Genomic DNA, 23,302 nt, shown 5'->3' with positions numbered 1-23,302 from the left:
ACTGCTTTTCCAGGGAGCTTTATCTCAGTTCTTTCTGCCCCTTTCCATAATTGTGACCAAAAGCCAAGGGGCATTCATTTAGAATGTTGCCTCTGCCACGGATCCCACCCCAAGTCAATATCAGTCTGACTACATCCAATTCAAAGGGTATGTCTGGATTTATACTCCCCAGTGCTTGTGTCTGTGCTATTGCCCTTTTTACTTTTTCAAAAACAGCCTGCTGGAGGTCTTCTCAAGTATGACCTTGTTTTAGTGCAATTTTATTAAGATATATTCATATATTATATAATCATTCAAAGTGTACAATCAATGGTTCACAGTATCACCATATAGTTGTGTATTCATCACCACAATCAATTTCTGAACATTTTCATTGCTTAAAAAAATATGTAAGAATAAAAATGAAAGTGAAAAATAACACCAAAACATCCCATGCCCCTTATTCCCCCATTATTTATTTATTTTTGTCCATATATTTTTATTCACCTGTTCATAAGGATAAAGGGAGTATCAGCCACAAGATTTTCAAAATTGCACAGTCACACCATAAAAGCTATATAGTTATACAAACATCTTCAAGAATCAAGGCTCCTGGAATATAGTTCAAAAGTTTGAGGTAGTTTCTTCTACCTATTCAAATATACTAAAAATTAAAAAGGGATATCTATATAATGCATAAGAATAACCTCCAGAATTACATCTTGACTCTATTTGAAATCTCTCAGCCACTGAAACATTATTTTGTTTCCATTCTCTTCCCCCTTTTGGTCACGAAGGCTTTCTCAATCCCATGACGCCAGGTCCAGGCTCATCCCCAGGGATCATGTCCCATATTGCCAGAGAGATTTACACCCCTGGGAGTCATATCCCACATAGGGGAGAAGGCAGTGAGTTTCTGCTGAGTTGGCTTCAAGAGACAGGCCACATCTGAGCCACAAAAGAGGTTCTCTGGGGATGACTCTTAGGCATAATTATAGTAGTCTTAGCTTCTCCTCTGCTGAAATAAGTTTTATAAGGACAAGTCCCAAGATCAAAGGCTCAACCTATTAAATCAGTACTTGCAAGAATATCAGGAATTCCCCAGATGGGGAAGTTGAATATTTCTACCTTTTTCCACAGTCCCCCAAGGAAGCACTGCAAATACTGTTTTATTCTCTGCCCAAATTACTCTGGAAAGTATCACAGCATCACACTAACCCCCAAGTATGAGCTTTTCAAATAGCATATACAATGGTTTTAATATTTGAGCAAAATGGAGAATGAAAGGTCACCAATATCCTAGTAGTTCTAGAAAAGCTATTAATTGCTTTGATGTATGTGGCATAGGAAAACATTGCACCTTATTAATTACTGCAGAAGGAATCATTTTTGTCTTACACAACCATACAACACCTATGAATTTGATAGAGCAGCCAAGTCATTGCCATTTGTTGTGATTAATTGCCCATCTCCGAATCTTAAGGTGAGATAACAATGAGGCTGAGGCTTCTTTTAGTTCTGAAAGAGAGCTACTGGTTACATAACATCATCAAAATAGTGAAATAGAGTTACACTTGCAAGACTTTTCCATTTAGCCAAATCCTTTGCCAGGAGACCATGACAGATGATCAGGCTATGTAAATAGCCTTGTGGGAGCACAGTGAAAGTCCTTTGTTCTCTTTTCCAAGTGAAGGCAAAAGCAGGTTGACAAAAAAAAAAAGCAGGTTGACAAGCCTTATCCAAGGGAATACTAAAGAAAGCATTAGTTAAATCTAAAACAAAAGGATAATGACATAATTGAGTGCTTATTCCTTGTAGTAAAGAGGCAACCTTTGGAACCACTGCATACAAAGGGGGTGTTACTTTATCCTCTGCTTCCCAAATTTCTTTTTCCTCCTATTCATCATCAGATGAAGAATTTATGGGACCCCAAACTTTTGAGTCCCGCTCTGGATTAATTAGCATTCTCCAGACTCGGGCCCAAGGCAACTTTTGGCCTCTGATTTGGGCATTCTGCATGTCAGAGTCTCTAACTGATCATCCGCTTGGGGAAGGCAGTAAGTCAGAGAGTTCTTCCTTTTTGCCTGGGCAAGGTACATATCTTTTTCTAGTTTTAATTCCTTCTCTAAACAGCACACAGTGGGTTTCACCATTTGTTCTGCCTCAGTAGCCATTCACAGGGCTCCCAACAGGGGATATGCTATGGCTGCCACTATTTGGTGGTATCCTTTCTTCTTATTCAAATTTAGTTGTCCTGCTATCTGTGGCAAAACAGTTAACAACCTCGCCGGAGTTTTCAGGGCATCCCCATATTCTTAGAGTGGTCCGCGGTCGTCCAGTAGGGCAGTCAACCCTCCCCATGGACGATATAGGCCAATTTGAGATTTCCCCTATGGCTTCTCCCATCCTAGGACTCACGCTTGCTATAACCAGCAGCTCTTTTGTTCTCCTCGCTGACTTGTCAGTTCTTCAAGAGCCCTGGTCGGTGAAGCGCCAAGACCAAAGAACACATTAGGCACAGTTAGGCATGGACGATTTTGAGACTTACAAACAGGAGAAGATCTTTCCCAATGGTGGCTATCGGGAAAATGGAAGTCAGTGCTCTGCAAGGGGCAGTGAGTGCAAAGGACAATTTATAAGGTTTAAGACAAAGACATTCCATAGGGTGTAAGAACAGAGTTTCAGCAAGGGTCTCGTGACACAGGGCTTTGGAGGCTCGTTATCAAGAATGATCAAGGGAGAGGAGTTTTAATGCTTGGCTTATGATTCCATCTGTATATACTCTCCCCTTCTCCCTGCTGAGGAGATCTGATGACCTTTAACTTCTGTCCTGGTCCTTGCAGGCGGCTAGGTACACCAGTTTGTTCTCAATATGGAAGGGGGCCCCAGTCCTTGGGTCTCCACATTTGATTTGATAACTCTATGTTTAACATTTTGAAGAAATGCTCAATCCATTCTCCAATTGACTGTACCACATATCATATTTGTCTCAACATATTCTGTTATATTGTATAGTATTATATTATAAAGGTACTTATATTTATATAAAACATATTCCTTGTTTTGAGAATTCTTTCTTGTTTATGCTAATTGCTTTAACTTCTATAAGTTCACAGAGACAATTCTGTGATGAGAGCAGATTTTATATGTTTTAACACATTATATCCAATGATACTGATATATTTGATACATTGACATCCATAGCATGGAAAGACTAATACCCATAATTCTTCTAATTTTTTTAATCTATCTCCTTTCCTTAAGGTGGAATCTATTTCATACTCCTCAGCACAGTATTACCATCTTTTCCTTAAAAATATATTTCAGAACTTGAACTGTTAACCAATTTGAACGAGAAAAAAAAGATTTTTAGAAAATGGTGTGGGTTTTTTTTAATATATCCTTCAGAGAATTGAATTCTATTAAGCTTACAAGCTGCATAGCAAGCTCTTTGAGGAAAAGGGCAATGCTTCAATTGTCTTTGTGTTTATCAATAAATATTTGTTATATTAATGCCTCATTTTTCTGGGTAAACATTTTTATTTTTTATTGTGACAACCTATAAAAACACAAAATTTGCCATTTCTAAGTGTGCAATACAGTGGCATTAATTCTTCTGTGGCTAGGTGTATTTTAAGAGAACATTTTAGCAAAAAAACCTTTTTTAGAGAAATTGCTTTACTTTGGTTCTCACTGAGGTTATCGTCTCACCTCTGAATTCCTCTCTGCTGATGTTTACTCTTCACACAGAGTTCACTAATACTGGCCTTCTCTGCTTTGTGTCTTTTTTTAAAAAAATCATAGGGAGAGATGTTATCAAGTTGAATTTAAAAAATAAATGTCAGGAATATTGGATGTCAAAGATTACATTACTGCCTTCTTCTATTCTAGTTATACTTAATAATTCCTAGCACAAGTATTGATAGTAAGAGCAATTTTTGAGTATTATGACAAAAGCCTTGGAATCAGCAAGGTTTTCAGTAAAAATGGACCTGCAGGAGCCTTGTCCCAGAGCCACATTGGCCTTAGAAAACATTATTCATTATAAATCCTATATCATGGCTTCAACTGTCACTTTTGAGCAGTTATAGCCTAGGAAACATGATTTGATCACCATATATAGTATTTATAAGATCATATGTAAAGCCCATCAGTATTCGTAAATAGATTAAAAATTGGATTCTTTAAATAAACGTAAAAGAAATTTATGAAAGGTTTTAGGATATCTCGGAGAATCCAGTAGGGCAAGAAAAACAGCTTTGAAGGCTTTGTGGCCTCTGAACTAATTTAGTGGAGACATTATTGCCAACTCTATGATGCAAAGGCCTCACAGTTTGTGCTGCCAACACTACTAGGCTGGACAAAGGACACTGCTGTTTGAACTAATGCCACAGCTATCTTAGAAACTAGATAGAGCTGCTACTGCAGTTGCCATTAACAGAATGAAATCTACTAGCTTTCACCTCAAAGTCTGAGAACAACGCAACTTATTAGAGGAACTAAAGTCATATGCCCATACCTTAATTTCAAGGGAGTCTGGAAAAGCAAATATCTAACATGTTTATCTCTGTAGTAGAAGTTTCACTCTGCCTGTTGTGATGATGGTTTCCCTAATCAAACAGACAACAAAAATAAAATAATTCAGATGATGGATAGTCAAACAAATGACAAATGAAAGATGCCCATTATAACAACATAGTAAAAAGAATAAAATGTAATGAGAAGGAGTTCTGACTATGAAATAGTAGCTTATATTGAACTAAACTTCCTACAGAAAATAATTATAAACTCTGGGCAAAAAAGTTAAAAATCTATTTATTGATAAATGTATATGTGTTTTTATATACTATATATTTATAAATATTTTAAATACATAAAATATATAAAACATATGCATATATATATATATATATATATAAAGAAACCATACCCAGTGAAATCCACTTTTATATGAATTTCCTCTGAGCACTGTCTAATCCTAGTGATATGGACAATGTACCATCAACGGTCTCCATGGAAACAGAACCAACAGTATATATGTAAATATTATGAGATTTTTACAAGAACTGTCTCATGCAACCAGAGAATTGGGAAGTGCTAATTCCATAGGATAGAACATAAGTTGAGAACTTCAATGAAGGTTTTGATGAATTCCTAAAGAGAAGCTGGCCAACTAAAGTAGAAATAGAAATTCTTTCTGACTGATGAAATCATTACTTCTCCTTTTAAAACCTTCAGCTGATTGGATGAGACTTCTCGCTTTGCTGAAGGCAGTCCCTTTGCTGGTTGCAGATGTAATTAGCCATAGTTGCAGTCAACTAAGTAATGGTTTAAGTCCAAGAAATAAACTCACAGTAACAATCAGGCCAGTGCTTGCTTGATTAAACAACTGGACATCATAATACAAATCAACACATGAAATTAGCCATCATAGGCAGTAAGAACTTAAGCAGATAGATGCATTCTTACTTGACTGATGTGTTTAAAGATGGAAGTCATGGCTTCCAGAGTGACAGGAAAAAGGAAAGAACCATAGAGGGGCAAACTCCAAAATCTGTGTGAAAAATGGTGACCGCTGAACTGAGTATATTTTTTCATCTACTTGCAGATAAAAAAAAATTGTGAGTTTGAAGCCCACCAGGTTAGAAGGGCTTGCTAGACACTTTGAATTTTCCACATATCCACCTTAACAAAGCATAAAACTCACAAGTTCAGCATGGTCAGCCAGAACAAAAATCAGCTCTTCAGAGGAAGATAATAAGATCCAGAGTCTCTGCAATACATCATCAGTAATGCCCATTACCCTCTCCCCACCAAAAAAAGTACACACAAATACTAGCAAATTGAAACCCATAGGCAAGAAAAAAATCAGACAGTCAAGAGTCCCTGAGATGACCCCAATGTTAGAACTAGAAGAAAAGAACTTTAAAGAAGCTATTATAAAATATATTACATAAGCTATTATTATATGCAAAATCTTAAAGAAAAAGGTGATGTTGATGACTGAGTAGATGGGAAACTCTTCAGAGAAATGAAAGGTTATGAAAGAGGGAAATAAAATGTCAAGAACAATATCTGAAATTAAAAATTCACTAGTTAGGTTTAAGAGCAGATTGAGATTGCAGAACAAAGTTAGTATATTGAATATAAATCAATAGACATGATTGAAGAAAAGAGAGTAAAATATTGGAAAAAAATACAGCCTCAGTAATATGTGGAATAATAAAAGTAGACTGACAAAAGATGACAGTAGAAGATGAGTGAGGTGCTTCTGAACTCCTTCCCCTCATTGAAGCTTTGAACAACCAGCAAGAATGGGCAGAAACATCTTTCTCAGGGATCAAAAAAAAGGTCAAAGGCCACAATAACAGAGCAAATGCAAAAAAGAGAGAGAAGGCTTCCCAAAAGCAGTAGGATTCTGTCATTCTGGTTGGCTCCTCCTCCATCCTTTATCAGCTCAGCAAAAAGCCAGCCCATTATTTCAGAGCAGGCTGGTTCCAGTTCCTGGAGGGAAGAGATTAATCCTTATGTAAATAGTGGGAGAATGTAAATCTGACCTGATCTATATCTGGAGGTGACCTGAGGGACTCACTGTACCACAACTTGCTCTGCATGTTGAAGGCAGCTCACATAACTCTCCTAACAGAACTCTGTGGGAGAACAGTCAAATTGTGCTGGCTGGGACAAGGGATTTCTGTCCGTAGCATATACAGTGCAGTGCCATGGACCATAAGGAAATTGTTTCCTGGGAAGACACAGCATTCATATTCAGGTTAATGGGGTAATACCTAGGACCATGTACACAGGCCTAAGACAAGATCTATGTACAGAAATGATCAGTGAGGCCCTCTATACCATGGGCTGGAGCTTTTCTCATATAATCCAATGAATGGATAAGCATCAAAGGAGAACACTTGCATGGTCAATAGGCAAAGACTGGGAAAGGCATTTTCTTTCTATTCCTTCTCTTTTTTATTAGCTGCTGGCATGCAAAGAAATCTTGGTCATAACATGAGCTGGATGCAAATTTTTGCAACAGAACCACAGAGTTTAAATTTCAGCAATATAAAGTAAAATATCAAAATGTTCAGGTTTCAACAAAAAATTACAACATACACCAAGAAAAAGGAAGTGATGAACCAGGCAGAGGAGAAGATTAAGTGATTATAAGCCATCAGGAGAAGGACCAGACTTGGGACATAAGCCAAAAAGAATATTTTTAAATAGACCTAGATATGCTCAAAGAGCTAAAGGAAAACATGGACAAAGAAGTAAAGGAAATCAGGAAAACAATAAATGAGCACAAATAGAAAATCAATAGCAAGATGAAAATTATGAAAAAAAAATCAACAGAATTGAAGACCCATGTAATAGAAATTTAAAATGTCCTACTGTGGTTCAAGAACAATTTGGAGTTGGCAGAAGAATGAGTGAAATTGAAGATAAGATCATTGAAACCATCCAGTCTGAGGAACAGAATGAAGTAAATAGAGCCCAAGGAATCTGTTGGGAACCATGAAATACCATCAGGTGTACCAATATACAAATTGTGGGGATACCAGAAGTATTTTCTACTCTATTTTTTCAAAAGAGAAAGGAACAGAGAGAAACTCAAAGAAATAATGGCTGAAATCTTCCCAAATTTAAAGAAATACATGAATATGCACATCCAAGATGCTCAATGAAGTCCAAATATGATGAACCAAAATAGACCCATGTCACATTTATCATAATTTGACAGTCAAATGCCAAAGATAAAGAGAAAATTCTGAAAGCTGCAAGAGAGAAACAGCATGTCACCTACAAGGGAACAAGATTGCCAATTTCTCATCAGAAACTCGAAGCCAAGAAGTCAGTGCAATGACATATTTAAAGTGCAGAAAGCAGAAAATCGCCAAGCAAGAATTCTCTGTCCAATAAAACTGTATTTCAAAAGTGGAAGACAATTTACGATATTCCCAAATAAAAGCTAGGAGAGTTTCTCACCACTAGACTGGCCCTGCAAGAGATGCTAGGAAATTCTACAGATGAAGGAAAATGATAATAGACATTAGATTAAAGCCACATGAAGGAATAAAGATCCCCAATGAGGGTAATGAGATGGATAAATACAAATGTCAGGACTACTGTATTTTGTTTTATAACCCCACTTTCTACTTCACACAGGATTTAATAGGCAAATGCCTAATATACAATGAGGAGCCAGTAGTTCCGAACTCATGATATATAAACTTATAACTTGTTACAAGAAATCCTTGAAGGTGGGGGTTTGGAGGGTGTCATGGTTAGGTTCCTGTGTCAGCTTGGCCAGGTGGCGGTGCCCAGTTGGGCACCATGGACTTAAATCATGATCATGTTGGCTGCATCCACAGCTGGTTGCAATTGCAATCATCTAAGGGAGTGTCTTCTGCAATGAGTGATGCTTAATCTAATCACCAGAAGGCTTTTAAGGAGGATTCAGAAGAGACAGTCACTCATCCTGCTTCAGCCAGCCAACCTTTCCTGAGAGTTCATTGAGGACCTTCATTGGAGCTGCCAGCTTGCAGCCTGTCCTACAGATCTTGGACTCTTACACCCCCAGAGTTGCCCAGCCAACCTCTCCTGAGAGTTCATTGAGGACCTTCATTGGAGCTGCCAGCTTGCAGCCTGTCCTACAGATCTTGGACTCTTACATCCCCACAGTTGCCCAGCCAACCTCTCCTGAGAGTTCATTGAGGACCTTCACTGGAGTTGCCAGCTTGCAGCCTGCCATACCGACCTAGGACTACACATCCCCATGGTTACATGAGACAGTTTTATAAATTTCATGTTTACAGATATCTTCTGCTTATTCTGTTTCTCTAGAGAACCCTAATTAATACAGCTTGGTACCAGGAGTGGTTCTTAAGAAACAGAATCTTAAAAATGGGTTCTTACAAAGTAGAGTTTTCTACTTTGACTGGACTCAAAGGCACTAATGGTTCTGTTTCCCATAATTGGAATGACACTGCCAATCCATGGGGTGAGCTGACAAAAGAGATAGTCAAAATATCACAATTCAATTCTGCTACTTGTTCACTTCCACGAAGCCAGGCTCTGGGTGATAATATTTTCCACCTTTATGGAGTTTTGTAGAGTTAAGAGGTATAGAGATGTTGGCTGATTGTTGTTAGATATACTATATACATTGATGAGGGAAAGGGAAAAGTTGAAGGCTTATCCCTTATAAGGAGAAGTTTATGCACTGTCTGAAGATGTAAAAGTTTCCATGAGTGCCTGGAAGGAAAATCTTATTTCCTGTAGCAGCAGACTAGAGATCTTTGAAAATCAGACTGAGAGTCTCATTGTTAGAATAGCAACTTTACAACACACTGATGTCTCAATCTTGCATAATGTCTGCTGTTAAAGTGAGGGCATTGATTGGAAAGGAGTGGGACCCTGAAAAATGGGATGTCAACATACAGATTCATAATGATGGCTGTGGAGAAGTTGAACCCTAGGTCATTTCAGGGTTTCAGATGGCTGAGTCTTTTCTAGATAACCCTGTAACAGTGTGTCCTGAGGACATAACTACCCCCACCTCCAGCATGCCCTGAGGAGTTGGCCACCCAACCTCCACCTGAAGGAATTAATCCTAGAGTGATTAATCCTGTTTCACCAGATAAAACTGCACACAGATGCCCTGAAGCAACTGGCTTAGAAGATACTTCCAATTCTTTTCATGACCCACCCCCATCACCAGTGCCTTCTGTAATGAGTGATGTTTAATCTAATCACCAGAAGGCTTTTAAGGAGTATTCAGAAGAGATAATCACTCTTCCTGCTTCAGCCAGCCAGCCTCTCCTGTGAGTTCATTGAGGACCTTCATTGGAGTTGCCAGCTTGCTTCTATTCACTTGACCTAGAACTCTTTTGCTTATACAGCTCAAACAAGAATTTGGTAGATTGACCATCCATTATACTTCTAAGTACCCCATGATCTACTTTTCCAATGCCACAAGTCTCTGGGAGTAATATTATTTTGACTCCTGCTTTGAGTCTGCTGTCAATTATGGTAGCCATATCCACCTTGTCTTTGGCAATTAAGTGCTGCCACCTGGCTTCTGCCAATTCAGTATCCAATCATCTCCATTGTGCTTAAGGATTCCAGTTCAGTAACAGCAATTCCCACACTGATGTCTGACCTACAGAGAAGGGCAACTACAGAACTCTTCAGGGATGATGTAGTTAGTCTTACACATTTATTTATTACAGTTCTGGTAAAAGGTGCATCATCCAGACATTCCTGAGGTGTATGAGCAGTCTTCCCATGATAAATCCACTCTAACATTCCAATCTCTCTAAGCCAGCTGTTGGATCCCCTCATCTACATTATACTAGGGTATGTCTGGCATTTCAACCTAAGGTAATGTCACCCACCTTTTGGTCCATGTTTCAGCCAATCATCCAAACAAAGCAAGCAGCTGTGGATGCAGTCAATGTGATCATGATTTAAGTCCATTAAATGTCCTCATAGTAACTGATGGGTGAGTGTTTGCCTGACCAGGCAACTGGAACCACCACCTGGCCAAGTTGACACAGGTACCTGACCATGAAATCTACCCCTTGGCAGCTATACACATCACCTTATACTTAATCTGGTGTAGCACAGACTGCACTACAGACCTTGGACTTTACATCCCCATGGTTATGTGAGATATTTTTATAAATTTTATATTTACAGATATATTCTGCTGATTCTCTTTCTCTAGAGAACCCTAGCTAATACAGAGGGATATTGAAGCATTGTTTGTGTATACTATTGAAGTTTTGTTGGTTTCAAAGCAAATGGGATTGTTGTAAATTATGGAATTGTAACCCATACCAAACTCTGAAATCTGTTCTACAATTAATTGTTGCGATGTACTTTGAAATTTGTTGCTCTTTTTGTATATACACTGTTTTTCATAAAAAAGAAAAATATATATTTCCCCTAGCCTCCAATGTTTTGGAGAAGCTAGAAGGAAAAATCAAAATAACCCATAACAAACTCTGAAATCTGTTCTGTAACTACTTGTTGAAGGGTACTTTGAAAATCATTGCTTTTTCTTTCTTTTCTTGGAATATATGTTTTATTTTAAAATAAATGTTTAAGATATATAAATGAAATTAATAAGAAAAATGGCAGAGATTTTAATACGGGGCGATCAAATTCCAATATATGCTATCTACAAAAGATGAACTTTAAATACAAAGACATAGATTAAAATGAAATAAAAAGATATAAAATAATTTATCATGGAAAACTGGAAGCAAAGGAAAACTGGTGGCACTATGTTATCACCAGCCAAGGTAAACTTTAGGGCCAAGAATATGACTAGAGGGATAAAGAGTATTATTTCATAATTAAAAAGAGGTAAATTCTTCAGGTATACCCAATATTCATAAATCTGTATGACCTAATAACAGAAATTCAAAATGCGTGACTAAAACTAAGACACTGGGAAAATAGACAAATTCACAACTATAGTTTAAGGTCTTAATATCCCTTCCCTGACTATAAAACAACAAGACAAACAAATCAGTAAGTGTAGAGAACTTTTTAATAGTACTTGAACAGTGTTGTCATCTTTGTAGTCTTGATTGATATTAGTAAGACCCCAAACCTCAGAACTGTAAAATACATTTTCTCAGGTACAAATGGAACAAACACCAAAGGAAAACATATATGTGTAAAAAATCAAATCTTAATAAATTTAAAGAATAAATTTTACAGTGTGATCGCTCAAAAACAATAAGATATCCAGAAAAACTGACAGTATAGCTCTGATTAAATCATGCCGAAGAAGAAATCACCAGGAAAATTAAAAAGTATTTAGAACTGAATGTTAATGAAAGTCCAACATTTAAAATTTTGTTGGAAGGAGCTAGAGCTATGTTTATACCATTAAACCCTTACATTATAAAAGAAGAAAGACTCAGAATCAATCATTTAATTTTCTACCTTAAAAGAAGAATAAATTAAACCCAAATTAAAAAAAGGAAAAGCACAATGAGTAGAAATCACTAAAATGAAACATAAACTTTTGATAAAAATAACGAAGTCAAATAGTTCTCTGAGAAGATGAATTGATAACCCCCTAGCAAATTGACAAAAGATGAATTGGCCAACCCCTAGCAAGATATATTATGGAAAAAAAAAGAAAGAAAACATATTATGAATGTTAGGAATAGAGGAGGGGCATCATTACAGATCCAACAGATTTTAAATAAAAATTTAAAGGCAATGTTGTTTAAAAATTCATGCCATTAAATTCTATAGCTAATGAAATAGATAAATCCCTTGAAAACTGCATGTGCCAACACTGACACAAGAAAAAACAGAAAATATGAATAGTTCTATTATATGTTGAAAGTGTTTAATTCAGTATTAAAACATCCCCATAAAGAAATATTCTAGCCACAATAGTTTGTAACTCGTAAATTTCATCAGATATTTAAGGAAGAAATATTACTGTTCATCACAAACTCCAAATATAGGGAACTAAAGAATATATTATTTTCCAATGTATTTTATGATGTCTACATAATCATGATGTCAAAAATACTACGAGAAAAGGAAATTGAGCAATATTTTTCAAAAATGTTAGCAAAATGTTAACAGACCAAATCTAATAATATATGAAGACAACAAGTAGATTTATTCAGGATCAATAGTGTTTGCTGCAGGAATGCAAGTCTGATTTAGCATGCAAAAATAAATCAAGATTTCTATCATACCAATAAATAAAGAGAAATATTATATAATCATCTCAAGACATGCAGAAAAAAAATTTTGACAATCGCCCATTTATGATAAAACTGCTCAGCAAAGTATGAATGAATTGGAAATTCCTCGATTGGAGAAAAAAGGCTTACATGCTATCTAGAACTGACATCAATATTAATTTTGGACTATTTAATGAATTAGGTAAGACAAGAATGTCAATTTTCACCATTTCTATTTAACATTAAATTGGAGGTATTTCCCTATAATAAAGGGAAGCAAAGGAAATAAAAGGCATAATGATTGGAAAGGAAGAAATAAAACTGTTTATTCTCAGATCACATGATTGTAGAAACCAAGGAAACCATAAAACAAATACTAAAAAGAATAATGGCTTTTATTAAGGCCAGAACAGAGAAGAAGTATATAAAAATCCATTGTAATTCTACAAACCAGCAATTCACGATTGGATTTTAAACATTTCAGCATCACCTAGATTCTCTACATTTTAAACCAAAATTTTGCCGTAATTAAAAAGACCTAAATAGAGAGAAAAACTATGATGAATTGGAAGAGTCAATATTGTTCAGAAATTAATTCTCCCCAGATAGAGCTATAGATTCAATGTAATTTCAGTCAAAATCACACAGACAGTTTAGAGAAACTGAAAAAATGATTCTAAACAATATGTAGAATTTCAAAGGATAGGAAAACCAAAACAATCTTGACAAAGAAGACTGGAGGACTCATGCTACTTTATTCTGAGGCTTATTATAAATCTGGAGAAATCAAGATCCTGTGATATTGGTATAAGGAAAGAACAGATTTCTCAACCTCAGTGCTACTGACATATGGAATCAGATAATTTTGGGGGGTGTGGGGGGGCCCGTCTTGTGTACTGTAGGCTTTTGAATAGCATTGCTGGCCTCTAGCCACTAGATGCTTTCAGCACCCATCCCTCAAGTTGTGGCAACCCAAAATGTCTGCAGTCATTGTCAGAGTCCCCTTGGGGGGCAAAATCGCCCCAGGATGAGAACCATTTATGTAGACAAAATAGATCAGTGTAACAGAATAGAGTCCAACTTTCAAAACAAAACAAACTTCTGCTCATCAAATGACACTACTAAGAAATGAAAAGGCAAACCACAGAGTGGGGCTAAATATTTGCATTATGTATCTGACAAAGGAATACAAAACGTATAAAGAACTACAAAACAAAAATATGAAACAACCCTGTAAAATCAGTAAAGTCTTTAAAAGTCACAAAATATATACAAATGACTAATAAGTACATTAGTCATCCAGGAAATAAAAATGAAAACTTCAATGAGATACCATTTCACTTCCACTAAAATGGCTTATATGAAGAAAAATGAAAACACATAGTGGTTACAGAAAATAAACATTTGTGAAAATTAATTGAACTGTACATTAAAGACCTGTGCATTCCACTGCGTATTAGTTTTTTTCTCAGCTAATAAACACGCAATGGGCATTTATTCTTCTGCTCGTGATTTCTGTTTTAGAAAAATATTTCTTCTTGAATATTTCACCTAGGTTCCTTCTTTTCAAAAGACACTGAACAAATGAAATGTTTTATTTGAACAAAATAAACTAACTTGAAAAACGGATGTCCCATTTGATCAGCCTCCTCCCCTCTCAGCGTCCCTCAAGATGTTTCCTAAGACATCTCTACCAAAGTCATCAGAATAAAGTTTGGAACCACTACTCTAGTTTTTTTTCCTCCAATATAGTCTTTTCAGGGACAAACTGAATGTAATATTTGTTAATATCAGTTAAGTGCTTACCATGTGCCATGGGCCACTTTAAACATATAATAGTGTTATTTAATATTCATAAAACTCTATGAGATAAGCCATATTGCTATCATCCATATTTTACAGATGCTCAGAGAGATTAAGTAACTTGTTCAAAATGAAACAATTAACAAGTGGTTAAGCCAGAATTTGAACACAGGTTGTTTGACTGGAAACACATGCAAACTGATTTCTCATATTTCCAATGTTTGGTGTAAATTTGATGGCTAGTGCAATGTATACCACTGATAAAGCATTTTCTTTAGACAGGAGAGATGATCCTGATCCAAGATGGAATTGGATCTTTGAAATTTGTTTCAATGGAGTTACTATCACTTTATTAAAATATATGCTCACATAGTCTTATCCTTTCCATAAAACCTCACCACCCATCTCAAATTACTCCTGTACTCTTTCCTTTTCACTGACAAATTTGACAAGTTCTTCAAAATTTGTCATTAATATTATCTCATCCTTACTTTACTGTAATTTGGTAATGCCCCTAAGTTCACTAAAACTGTATGGTCAAAAGTATCGAGTGAGGGCGGGCCGCGGTGGCTCAGCGGGCAAAGTGCTTGCCTGCTATGCCGGAGGACCTCGGTTCGATTCCCGGCCCCAGCCCATGTAAAAAACAAACAAACAAACAAAATACAATAAAACAAGAAAATGTTTAAAGATGTTTCCCTTTCTTCCTCCCTTCCTTCCTTCTCTCTGTCTTTCCTTCCCTTCCTCCCTCTTAAAAAAAAAAAAAAAAAAAAAAAGTATCGAGTGACTTGCAAATTGTTACATCTGGTGGCCTTTCCTCAGAAGTATTTGACACATTGCTCAATCCAAACTCCTTACTCCCTTTCTTTCACTGGCTCCTCGGACAGTCCTCTCTCTCTCTCTCTCTCTCTCTCTCTCTCTCTCTCTCTCTCTCTTCTTTGCTGGTTGGTGACTTCCCTTTCTCTGCCTCATTCTTAATGGCTTCAGCCTTATGACTCTTCTCTTTATGCCACATTTCTGGTGACATTAACAACTCTACATCTTCTGCTTTTCACATCTGTACTGCTGGCTGACAAACTTGTAACTCTGACCAATAAATCTGCTATATTTCTTCACATGAATTTCTCAAAATACCTTAAAATCAGCATGTCCAAATCCGTGTTCAGCCTCTAAAATTTGTTTCTCTTGCTAGAGTGTATCTTCTGCTAAAAAAAAAAGAGGAAAAGTTTAGAAGCTTTGAAATCTCAATTATCCCTTTCTTCCTTACAACTACATCTAATCAGTTATTAATTGCTATCAACTGTATATGATCAATGGCATTAGAATCTTCATTCTTCCATTTCTAATGGGAAATTACCTTAATTCAGCTCTGCATTGGCTCTCAGGACTATTTAACAGTTGCATTTCCCATACCATCTCTCCATCCTCTGAATCCAATTCTTTGGATTGGAGTTTCCTCAATTCTGATCTCATGATTCTGCTGATCAAAAAATTTTAGTGCTTTTCTTTTGCATCCTATGGCATAAATTTAAAAATCTTTAGAAAGTCATCCAAAGTCCCCACCTGTTCTAGTTTGCTAGCTGCCGGAATGCAACACACCAGAGATGGATTGGCTTTTAATAAAAGGGGATTTATTTTGTTGGTTCTTCAGAGGAAAGGCAGCTAACTTTCCACTGAGATTCTTTCTTACATGAAAGGCACAGGATGGTCTCTGCTGGTCTTCTCTCCAGGCTCCTGGGTTCCAACAACTTTCCCCTTGGTGACTTCTTTCTGCATCTCCAAAGGCCTGGGCTGAGCTGCTAGTGCTGAGATGAGGAATGCCGAGCTGCTTAGGCTGTGCTACATTGAGCTCTCTCATTTAAGCACCAGCCAATTAAGTCAAGCGTCACTCATTGCAGCAGACACGCCTCCTAGCTGACTGCAGATGTAATTGGCAACAGATGAGGTTCACGTACCGTTGGCTTATGTCCGCAGCAACAAGATTAGGTATGCTCACCTGGCCAAGTTGACAACTGAATCTAACTCACACACCACCCCAGTCTATTTTCCCAAACTGCTCTCTCACCACCCACTTCCCTAACACCTCTCCACCCTCCAGCCACACCAAAGAATCTCACTGTTACTCAAACATACCTCACACCTTTCCCCCTTCATGCTACTTTATACTCTATACTTCCTTTTAGCATTTTAGATTAAAAGTATTTGTTTTGGTTTGCTAAAGCTGCTGGAGTGCAATATTCCAGGAAAGGATTGGCTTTTACAAAGGGGGATTTGTTAAGTTACAGGTTTACAATTCTAAGGCCACAAATATGTCCAAACTAAGGTATCAACAAGAAGATACTTTCACCCAGAAAACCTGATGGTGTCTGGGCTTTCTCTGTCACATGGGAAGGCACACGGTGACATCTACTGTCCTCTCCCAGCTTCTGGTTTCAAACGGCTCTCTCAGGTCCTGTGGGTCCTTCTGGCATCTCCTGGGGTGTTTTCTGTTTGCATCTCCAAATGTCTGTGTCTGCTTTCCATGTCAACTCTTTTAAGATTCTAGTAAACTAATTAAGACCTGCCTTGAATGGGAAGGGTCACATCTCCTTAGAAATTATCTAATCAAAAAGGCCCTGCCCACAATTAGATGGGTCACATCTCCATGGAAACACCCTACTCAAGAGAGCCCACTCATAATGAGTTTACCCCCCACAAGACTGGGTTAGAAACCATGGCTTTCCTGGGGTACATAACAGTTTCAAGCCAGCACACTATTTAAATACATGTCCTTGCCCCCATCACACTAAATTCCTTAAGGAGAGAAAACATTCCTCACTCATAGAGCTGCCAGATTAAACAAATAAAATCACAAATGCCCAATTAAATTTGAATTTCAGATAAACAATGAATGTTTTAAAAATAAGTTCATCCCTTTGGTGAGGTAAAATAAGCCAGAAATGAAAGAAAAATCTTTGTACAGTCTCCTTTAGAAAATGCTTATAAGAAAACAGGGGCCTAGATTGTAAGCTCTTATAGCAGACTCAGTTAGTCTGGAGTGGTAATTATTATTTCTGGATTTTGAGAAATTGTTTTATATATGTATAACCTGGTATTAGAGATAAGAATAAAGCTGATTGGGTCAGGATTAAGGTAATTCAGAGCACAGGGGTAGGGAAGACATTGTCTGTATTTTAGAACTGCACCTACTCTGTGAAACCAAAGGAAGAAATGTTTATTTTGTCCAGAATCTAAATTTTCTGTGGCACATAATCTAACAACCTGTCTGGATAGCTCATTTGAACAATTAAAACATAGGGAACCCAGAATAAGAACAATGGTCCTTAATCCTATATAGTTTAATATAATGCCTGGATACATCCTAGAATATATTAAGTAGATAATCAAAAAGTATTGGCAAAATCCCTTAAGGGATGGGAGAAAAATATGCGACTATTAAACTTTATCATCAGGAAACCCCCTGATACTGTGTCGAACATTAAGGACACCCAAATCAATAGGCCAAGCCCTTTATCTTGAGGCTTACTCTTGTGAAGTTTATGTAGGTAGCAGAGAAGCTTAGCTTACCTATAGGTATGTGCGTGAGTTACTTCTGGAGGACCTCTTTTGTTGCTCAAATGTGGTCTCACTCTCTCTAAGCCCAACTCTGCAAGTGAAATCATTGCCCTCCCCTACATGGGACATGATATCCAGGAGTGAAAAACTCCCCAATGGCGTAGAAGATGACTCCCAGGGATGAGTCTGACGTTAGCACTGTGAGACCAACAATTTCATCCTGACCAAAACCGGGAAAAGAAGTGTAACTAATGAAGTATCAGTGGCTGAGAGAGTTCAGATAGAGGCGAAAGGCTACTCTGGAGGTAACTCTTATGCACTCTTCAGTTAGACATTGCTACCTATCATAACCTGCCAAACCCCGGCCAGGACCATCCAGCCAATCCTAAAGTATACTAGGGCAATATATAAGATTATGCAAAGGTTCCATGCACTGGGGTAACTTTCCAGAAACCTACAATATCCAGATGGATCCCTGGACCAGATATGTCCTGAAACCTAGAGGGCCCAGCCTCTCCAGAATATCAGATAGTTCCCTTTCCCTGCCCTATGTTGTTCATAGCTCCTTCCAACATGAAAAGGTTAGAATGGCCATAGCACAGATACCCCTAAAGAATGAGTTGGAAGGATCAAAGGTGATGGTGGAGTTATACAGAGAAGATAGGGTTTATTACAAACAAAAATGATTGCTGAATCATTAAATTGATATTTCTTTTAGTCTCCAGTATCTTAGAGTGGCTAGAAGTGAAAACCTAAAATTGTGGAATTGTAGCCCATACCAAAAATCTGTTCTAAAACGAATTGTTGTGCTGTGCTTTGAAATTTATTGCTTTTTTACATGTATGTTATTTTTCACAAAAAAGAAAAAAATGTTGATGGTGATAATAACAAATATTTATTCCTTCTAGCCTTCTATATTCTGGAGCGGCTAGAAGGAAAAATCTGAGATGATGGCATGGTAGCCCGTGACAAACTCTGGGATCTGTCGTATAACTGCTTGTTGAAGAGTGCTTTGAAAATTATTGCCTTTTTCTTTCTTTGCTTTTTATACATGTTATATTATACAATTTTAAAAAGTTTTAAAAAAAAGGTATGTCCCATTTTGGGCAGATATGTGACATACGCATTTAAGAATTATCCATCACTTATCTGAAATTCAAATTTAGCCAGGTGTCCTGTATTTTACAAGACATCTTTTATGTCATCTTTTTGTCTTCCATCACCTAGCATCATTCCTGATAGTCTGATCAAGAAAAATTGGCAGAATGTAATTTAATGTCTTTTCATTAGGTATTGCTATGTAGTAAAATAATAAATAAGAGGGGTCCAGAGGAAGGAAAAAATAATTGTAGGTTCAAGGGGAAAAGGGGGGCACAAAAGAGAAAATATAGGGAATGGAGAGATGTTTCATCATTTGTCAGAAAATTCAGGTGGCTTGAGCTCTGGGATCCAGGAAGTTCATCTACTAGTAAATTGTTGACACCAGCAAAGTATTTTCTCTGGAATTCATTTCTAAATATATAAAATAATTTGATTTATCTAAAATTCCTCCTAGCCTTGAAATATGGTGAAGGAAATTTAATTTTAAGCCTGATGAACTTTATCTTATTTAGCCTGTAATTCTCTATAGAAGATTGGAAAGATTCAAGTTGTACCATCAAGAAAATGCACATTGTATTCTAAAATGTGTCAAGTCCACCCACATGACTTTTGGGATTTTGTATGTCTACCCATATTAGTAGCAACTGACACCCCAGCTCAGAGTCATCTCTGCTCAGAAAACCCAGAATATAGAAGGCCTCATTTTCACATGTCCTTGAGAAAATGGGGTGGTTCCGAGCACCACCAAACCAGAATGCCTGGATTCAAATCCCTGTTCTATTAATTAATAGTGGTGGGACTCTGTGCAAATTACCTAAACCCTTATCTGGGGAAAATCTATGTACATGACAATACACTTAGAAAAGCCTGGGTGGGACAAGATAGTGATGTAGGGAGGTGGAAATTTGGGTGGCCCTCTAGGGCAGCTAGTAAATAGCCAGGAACTGTCTGAAACAACTTGGGGGGCTTCTGTGACCAGACACACGTTGTACACGAGTCTGGAATGGGTAGAAGAGCTGAGATCACTGCAAGGAAAGTCTCCCAAACTGTGGAGGCTGGGTCTCCTCCCCCACTGGCATGGCAGGCTGTTTTGGAGACACATCCCTGTGGGGAAAAAGAAGCAGTCTCTACTAGGAGCAAGACAAGGAGATATCAGGCAAGCTCCAACTGAAGATTTAATTAATAAATTCAGACTCCTGAATTCAAACTCCAAAAACAAATAAACCCAGGGCAAGCAGGAAAGGAAACCTGAGGTCTCTTCTGGCAGATAGGAGCGGTGCTGACAACAACAGTAACAGAGGCTCCTGGAGACAGCTGATGAGTGCAGAATACTGGTAAAGGTCTGTACCCGAGAAAAGGGTCACAAAGAGCAGGTACCAACACTGGCTCTTGATTGGGGAGCGTAGCAGGCAGGAGTCCAGCTCTGAGAAGGATTTTTTTTAACCTTTTTAATAGCCTATTAAACAAAGCTTCAGACATTTGAAATTTTTTTGCACTGACCCCAACCCCAAGGTTGGGGTTAAGGGGTCTCTGAGAGCCAAACTAACTAGTCAGGTGAAAGAGAGAATTCTTCAAAGGGCATATCTTCCACAGAGGAGAGGGGGCGGGGCAGGGCCCAGCACAAGTGGCAGATCTCATTCAGAGAATTCAGACCCTGGGGGCTGGAACACAGAAACAGTTTAAACCCACCTTCTACCTCAGCCTCTGCCTCAACCATGCCCCTGGCAGGGACAGTCTACTGAGAATTAAAGGCAATGCACCACTACTATGCCAGTGGAGAGCTGCAAGCTGACAAGTGCCACCTGCTGGGCAGGTCAGGAAAAGCACAGAATGAAAAGGATTCTCTGGAAAGACAGGCAAACTGCTGCATCTCATCCTCAGGGAATCTTGAATCTTGGTACTGTTTACACCTTCTTCCTGAGCCCTGGGCCTGTCTGGGAAAATCTGAGCAGGGTCAATCCTATCTGGCAGGGAAAGAACCAGAAGAACAAGAGCCAAAAATGTTTGTTCAGTTAAACAGAAAGCTATTCTAGAGAGAACATGGGTAGAGATGGGGCATTCGACAATGAAGGAGTACTGAGTGTTCAATAAGGCTTATTATAAAGATTCCAAGATTGTAAGCTCTTATAGCAGTCATATCTCTTCATGAGTTTTAACTGCCATTTCTAAATTCTGAGAAGCTTAGTTCTTTGTACATAACCCGGTCATTCCCTGGAACTTTGGGTATCTGTGTGACACCTGAGACTCAGAGTTAGAATTCTGCAGCTCTGAAAAGCCCATTACCCCATACAACAACTGTTAAAGAAGCTGAAAAAGAGATCAGACTTCGATTAGAGGTATGAATGAAGCTGATCTGGTTAGGACTAAGGTAAATCAAAATACCGGGTAAAGGATGATACTGACTGTATTTGCAAACTTCAACTTCTGTGTGAGATCAAAGCAAGAGATGTTTTTCTGGTACAAAATTTGTATTTTCAGTATCACACTAATTTAACCTGTATGGTCAGTTTATTCATACAACATAATTACATGGAGCCTTGAATAGGGAATGAGATCTTGTTATTTTGTACAGATTAACATAATACTTTGATACATCCTAGTGTAATTTGGGTAGAAAATAAAAAAGTATTTGCAAAGTCCCCCTGAGGAACTGAGGAAAAATGTGGAAATATTAAACTTCTCCATCTCGGGAATTCTTGACATTCTTGCAAGCATTAGGGATTCCCAATTTAATAAGCCCTGCCCTCAGTCATGGGGGTTGCCTTTATGAAACTTATCCCTGCAAAGGAGAAACTAACCCTACTTATAAGTATACCTAAGTGTCACCCCCCTAGAGAACCTTTTGTGTTGCTCAGATGTGACCCCTCTCTTGAAGCCAACTCAGCAGGTGAATTCACTGCCCTGCCTGCCCCCTGCCCCCAGTGTGGGGCATGGCTCCCAAGGAAGTCTGGCTCTGGCATTATGGGATTAAGAAAAATGTCTTCACCAAAAGGGGGAAGAGAGAAATAAGACAAAATAAAGTTTCAGTAGCTGAGAGATTTCAGACAGAGTCAAGAGGTCATTCTGGAGGCTATTTTTATGCATTACATAGATATTCCTTTTTAGTTTTTATGGTATTAGAATAGAAGGAAATACTGAAACTGTTGAACTGTAATCCAATAGCTTTGATTCTTGAAGATGATTGTATAACTACATAGCTTTTACGGTGTGACCATGTGAATGTGAAAACGTTGCAACTGACATTCCCTTTATCCAGTTATGGACAGATGAGTAAATAAATAAAGACAAACAAATAAATAAAATAGGGGGTTCCATGCATTATGATTATTTTTCAGAAACCTACAGATGGGTTCCTAGGCCAGAAAAATCCTGAAACCCGGAGGGGCCACCCTCTCCACAACATCAGCTAGATCCACCCCTTCTCCCATATTACCGACAGCCCTTTTCACATGAAAAAGTCACAATAGGCATAAATCAAAAGCGCCTAAAGATTAGGAGAAAGACTAAAGGAGAAGGAGGAATTATAACACAGAAGATAGGATTAATAAATCAGTATGACTGCTGAATCATTATATTGCTATTTCTTTTAGTCTCCAGTTTCCTAGAGCAGCTAGAAGGAAAAACCTAAAATTTTGGAATTGTAACCCATGACAAATTCTGGAATCTGTTCCATAACTAATTGCTGTAGTGTGCTGTTCTACTTTGCTAGCTGCCAGAATGCAACACACCAGAGACGGATTGGCTTTTAATAAAAGGGGATTTATTTTGTTGGTTCTTCAGAGGAAAGGCAGCCAACTTTCCACTGAGGTTCTTTCTTACGTGGAAGGCACAGGATGGTCTCTGCTGGTCTTCTCTCCAGGCCCCTGGGTTCCAACAGCTTTCCCCGGGGTGACTTCTTTCTGCATCTCCAAAGGCCTGGGCTGAGCTGCAAGTGCTGAGATGAGGAATGCCGAACTGCTTAGCAGTGCTATGTTGCAATCTCTCATTTAAGCACCAGCCAATTAAGTCAAACATCACTCATTGCAGCAGACATGCCTCCTAGCTGACTGCAGATGTAATTGGCAACAGATGAGGTTCACGTACCGTTGGCTTATGTCCGCAGCAACAAGACTAGGTATGTTCACCTGGCCAAGTTGACAACT

The 23,302-nt window shown here is 38.0% G+C and overlaps 1 protein-coding gene and 1 long non-coding RNA gene across 3 annotated transcripts in view; one reads left to right on the top strand and one right to left on the bottom strand.

Annotated features, from left to right (window-relative positions):
- The window catches only part of LOC143677253 (uncharacterized), a 96,288-nt gene extending 91,304 nt beyond the window's left edge, over positions 1 to 4,984 (bottom strand). For both annotated transcript variants that reach the window (XR_013172479.1, XR_013172478.1), the window contains exons 1-2: positions 4,910 to 4,984; positions 4,499 to 4,589 (exon numbers count right to left, since the gene is read on the bottom strand). This is a non-coding gene — a long non-coding RNA (uncharacterized LOC143677253). The remainder of the gene's footprint in view (positions 1 to 4,498; positions 4,590 to 4,909) is intronic.
- Positions 1 to 23,302, top strand: part of DLGAP2 (DLG associated protein 2) — a 1,049,558-nt gene that overhangs the window by 931,208 nt on the left and 95,048 nt on the right. The window lies entirely within an intron of this gene.

The sequence above is a fragment of the Tamandua tetradactyla genome, chromosome 3 (genome assembly GCF_023851605.1).
Source record: "Tamandua tetradactyla isolate mTamTet1 chromosome 3, mTamTet1.pri, whole genome shotgun sequence".
NCBI classification, from domain to species: domain Eukaryota; kingdom Metazoa; phylum Chordata; class Mammalia; order Pilosa; family Myrmecophagidae; genus Tamandua; species Tamandua tetradactyla.
The sequence above is the reverse complement of the archived record's forward strand: the minus strand, read 5'-3'. Positions and strand labels throughout refer to the sequence as shown.